Raw genomic sequence first — 5886 nt, forward strand, 5'->3', positions numbered from 1 at the left:
GCATAATATTAGTCATGGTCGTGGAGATTTGAAATAACCACTCTGATTGTTGAAACAATGTAATACAACCTATGGCCTCACGTTTTACGATAACATTATATAAAATTTCAAACTCGCATATCTCCGTTACTATAGGAGATACAAAGGTGATTTTACATTAAATGTAATCAGGTCGAAGCTCTCTATTGGCTCATCAGGAAAAATTTAATCCTTGTGTAATATTCATGCTTAGTTACCATGGAAACTCTCATAACAATAAAGTAAACAATCTATTTGTGCATAATATTAGTCATCGTCGTGGAGATTTGAAATAACCACTCTGATTGTTGAAACAATGTAATACAACCTATGGCCTCACGTTTTACGATAACATTATATAAAATTTCAAACTCGCATATCTCCGTTACTATAGAAGATACAAAGGTGATTTTACATTAAATGTAATCAGGTCGAAGCTCTCTATTGGCTCATCAGGAAAAATTTAATTCTTTTGTAATATTCATGCTTAGTTACCATGGAAACTCTTATAACAATAAAGTAAACAATCTATTTGTGCATAATTGTAGTCATCGTCGTGGAGATTTGAAATAACCACTCTGATTGTTGAAACAATGTAATACAACCTATGGCCTCACGTTTTACGATAACATTATATAAAATTTCAAACTCGCATATCTCCGTTACTATAGGAGATACAATGGCGATTTTACATTAAATGTAATCAGGTCGAAGATCTCTATTGGCTCATCAGGAAAAATTTAATCCTTTTGTAATATTCATGCTTAGTTACCATGGAAACTCTCATAACAATAAAGTAAACAATCTATTTGTGCATAATATTAGTCATCGTCGTGGAGATTTGAAATAACCACTCTGATTGTTGAAACAATGTAATACAACCTTTGGCCTCACGTTTTACGATAACATTATATAAAATTTCAAACTCGCATATCTCCGTTACTATAGGAGATACAAAGGCGATTTTACATTAAATGTAATCAGGTCGAAGATCTCTATTGGCTCATCAGGAAAAATTTAATCCTTGTGTAATATTCATGCTTAGTTACCATGGAAACTCTCATAACAATAAAGCAAACAATCTATTTGTGCATGATTGTAGTCGTCGTCGTGGAGATTTGAAATAACCACTCTGATTTTTGAAAAAATGTAATACATCCTATGGAATCACGTTTACGATAACATTATATAAAATTTCAAACTCGTATATCTCCGTTACTATAGGAGATACAAAGGTGATTTTACATTAAATGTAATCAGGTCGAAGCTCTCTATTGGCTCATCAGGAAAAATTTAATTCTTTTGTAATATTCATGCTTAGTTACCATGGAAACTCTTATAACAATAAAGTAAACAATCTATTTGTGCATAATTGTAGTCATCGTCGTGGAGATTTGAAATAACCACTCTGATTGTTGAAACAATGTAATACAACCTATGGCCTCACGTTTTACGATAACATTATATAAAATTTCAAACTCGCATATCTCCGTTACTATAGGAGATACAAAGGCGATTTTACATTAAATGTAATCAGGTCGAAGATCTCTATTGGCTCATCAGGAAAAATTTAATCCTTTTGTAATATTCATGCTTAGTTACCATGGAAACTCTCATAACAATAAAACAAACAATCTATTTGTGCATGATTGTAGTCGTCGTCGTGGAGATTTGAAATAACCACTTTGATTTTTGAAAAAATGTAATACAACCTATGGCCTCACGTTTTACGATAACATTATATAAAATTTCAAACTCGTATATCTCCGTTACTATAGGAGATACAAAGGTGATTTTACACTCAATGTAATCAGGTCGAAGCTCTCTATTGGCTCATCAGGGAAGCTCTCTATTGGCTCATCAGGAAAAATTTAATCCTTGTGTAATATTCATGCTTAGTTACCATGGAAACTCTCATAACAATAAAGCAAACAATCTATTTGTGCATGATTGTAGTCGTCGTCGTGGAGATTTGAAATAACCACTCTGATTTTTGAAAAAATGTAATACATCCTATGGAATCACGTTTACGATAACATTATATAAAATTTCAAACTCGTATATCTCCGTTACTATAGGAGATACAAAGGTGATTTTACACTCAATGTAATCAGGTCGATGCTCTCTATTGGCTCATCAGGAAAAATTTAATCCTTTTGTAATATTCATGCTTAGTTACCATGGAAACTCTCATAACAATAAAGTAAACAATCTATTTGTGCATAATATTAGTCATTGTCGTGGAGATTTGAAATAACCACTCTGATTGTTGAAACAATGTAATACAACCTATGGCCTCACGTTTTACGATAACATTATATAAAATTTCAAACTCGCATATCTCCGTTACTATAGGAGATACAAAGGTGATTTTACATTAAATGTAATCAGGTCGAAGCTCTCTATTGGCTCATCAGGAAAAATTTAATCCTTTTGTAATATTCATGCTTAGTTACCATGGAAACTCTCATAACAATAAAGTAAACAATCTATTTGTGCATAATATTAGTCATCGTCGTGGAGATTTGAAATAACCACTCTGATTGTTGAAACAATGTAATACAACCTATGGCCTCACGTTTTACGATAACATTATATAAAATTTCAAACTCGCATATCTCCGTTACTATAGGAGATACAAAGGCGATTTTACATTAAATGTAATCAGGTCGAAGATCTCTATTGGCTCATCAGGAAAAATTTAATCCTTGTGTAATATTCATGCTTAGTTACCATGGAAACTCTCATAACAATAAAGCAAACAATCTATTTGTGCATGATTGTAGTCGTCGTCGTGGAGATTTGAAATAACCACTCTGATTTTTGAGAAAATGTAATACATCCTATGGAATCACGTTTACGATAACATTATATAAAATTTCAAACTCGTATATCTCCGTTACTATAGGAGATACAAAGGTGATTTTACACTCAATGTAATCAGGTCGATGCTCTCTATTGGCTCATCAGGAAAAATTTAATCCTTGTGTAATATTCATGCTTAGTTACCAATGAAACTCTCATAACAATAAAGCAAACAATCTATTTGTGCATAATATTAGTCATTGTCGTGGAGATTTGAAATAACCACTCTGATTGTTGAAACAATGTAATACAACCTATGGCCTCACGTTTTACGATAACATTATATAAAATTTCAAACTCGCATATCACCGTTACTATAGGAGATACAAAGGTGATTTTACATTAAATGTAATCAGGTCGAAGCTCTCTATTGGCTCATCAGGAAAAATTTAATCCTTTTGTAATATTCATGCTTAGTTACCATGGAAACTCTCATAACAATAAAGTAAACAATCTATTTGTGCATAATATTAGTCATGGTCGTGGAGATTTGAAATAACCACTCTGATTGTTGAAACAATGTAATACAACCTATGGCCTCACGTTTTACGATAACATTATATAAAATTTCAAACTCGCATATCTCCGTTACTATAGGAGATACAAAGGTGATTTTACATTAAATGTAATCAGGTCGAAGCTCTCTATTGGCTCATCAGGAAAAATTTAATCCTTGTGTAATATTCATGCTTAGTTACCATGGAAACTCTCATAACAATAAAGTAAACAATCTATTTGTGCATAATATTAGTCATCGTCGTGGAGATTTGAAATAACCACTCTGATTGTTGAAACAATGTAATACAACCTATGGCCTCACGTTTTACGATAACATTATATAAAATTTCAAACTCGCATATCTCCGTTACTATAGAAGATACAAAGGTGATTTTACATTAAATGTAATCAGGTCGAAGCTCTCTATTGGCTCATCAGGAAAAATTTAATCCTTTTGTAATATTCATGCTTAGTTACCATGGAAACTCTCATAACAATAAAACAAACAATCTATTTGTGCATGATTGTAGTCGTCGTCGTGGAGATTTGAAATAACCACTCTGATTGTTGAAACAATGTAATACAACCTATGGCCTCACGTTTTACGATAACATTATATAAAATTTCAAACTCGCATATCTCCGTTACTATAGGAGATACAAAGGTGATTTTACATTAAATGTAATCAGGTCGAAGCTCTCTATTGGCTCATCAGGAAAAATTTAATTCTTTTGTAATATTCATGCTTAGTTACCATGGAAACTCTTATAACAATAAAGTAAACAATCTATTTGTGCATAATTGTAGTCATCGTCGTGGAGATTTGAAATAACCACTCTGATTGTTGAAACAATGTAATACAACCTATGGCCTCACGTTTTACGATAACATTATATAAAATTTCAAACTCGCATATCTCCGTTACTATAGGAGATACAAAGGCGATTTTACATTAAATGTAATCAGGTCGAAGATCTCTATTGGCTCATCAGGAAAAATTTAATCCTTTTGTAATATTCATGCTTAGTTACCATGGAAACTCTCATAACAATAAAGTAAACAATCTATTTGTGCATAATATTAGTCATCGTCGTGGAGATTTGAAATAACCACTCTGATTGTTGAAACAATGTAATACAACCTTTGGCCTCACGTTTTACGATAACATTATATAAAATTTCAAACTCGCATATCTCCGTTACTATAGGAGATACAAAGGCGATTTTACATTAAATGTAATCAGGTCGAAGATCTCTATTGGCTCATCAGGAAAAATTTAATCCTTGTGTAATATTCATGCTTAGTTACCATGGAAACTCTCATAACAATAAAGCAAACAATCTATTTGTGCATGATTGTAGTCGTCGTCGTGGAGATTTGAAATAACCACTCTGATTTTTGAAAAAATGTAATACATCCTATGGAATCACGTTTACGATAACATTATATAAAATTTCAAACTCGTATATCTCCGTTACTATAGGAGATACAAAGGTGATTTTACATTAAATGTAATCAGGTCGAAGCTCTCTATTGGCTCATCAGGAAAAATTTAATTCTTTTGTAATATTCATGCTTAGTTACCATGGAAACTCTTATAACAATAAAGTAAACAATCTATTTGTGCATAATTGTAGTCATCGTCGTGGAGATTTGAAATAACCACTCTGATTGTTGAAACAATGTAATACAACCTATGGCCTCACGTTTTACGATAACATTATATAAAATTTCAAACTCGCATATCTCCGTTACTATAGGAGATACAAAGGCGATTTTACATTAAATGTAATCAGGTCGAAGATCTCTATTGGCTCATCAGGAAAAATTTAATCCTTTTGTAATCTTCATGCTTAGTTACCATGGAAACTCTCATAACAATAAAACAAACAATCTATTTGTGCATGATTGTAGTCGTCGTCGTGGAGATTTGAAATAACCACTTTGATTTTTGAAAAAATGTAATACAACCTATGGCCTCACGTTTTACGATAACATTATATAAAATTTCAAACTCGTATATCTCCGTTACTATAGGAGATACAAAGGTGATTTTACACTCAATGTAATCAGGTCGAAGCTCTCTATTGGCTCATCAGGGAAGCTCTCTATTGGCTCATCAGGAAAAATTTAATCCTTGTGTAATATTCATGCTTAGTTACCATGGAAACTCTCATAACAATAAAGCAAACAATCTATTTGTGCATAATATTAGTCATTGTCGTGGAGATTTGAAATAACCATTCTGATTGTTGAAACAATGTAATACAACCTATGGCCTCACGTTTTACGATAACATTATATAAAATTTCAAACTCGCATATCTCCGTTACTATAGGAGATACAAAGGTGATTTTACATTAAATGTAATCAGGTCGAAGCTCTCTATTGGCTCATCAGGAAAAATTTAATCCTTTTGTAATATTCATGCTTAGTTACCATGGAAACTCTCATAACAATAAAGTAAACAATCTATTTGTGCATAATATTAGTCATCGTCGTGGA

Source organism: Lepisma saccharinum, unplaced genomic scaffold, assembly GCF_977018435.1.
Source record: "Lepisma saccharinum unplaced genomic scaffold, izLepSacc3.1 HAP1_SCAFFOLD_42, whole genome shotgun sequence".
Taxonomy (NCBI): domain Eukaryota; kingdom Metazoa; phylum Arthropoda; class Insecta; order Zygentoma; family Lepismatidae; genus Lepisma; species Lepisma saccharinum.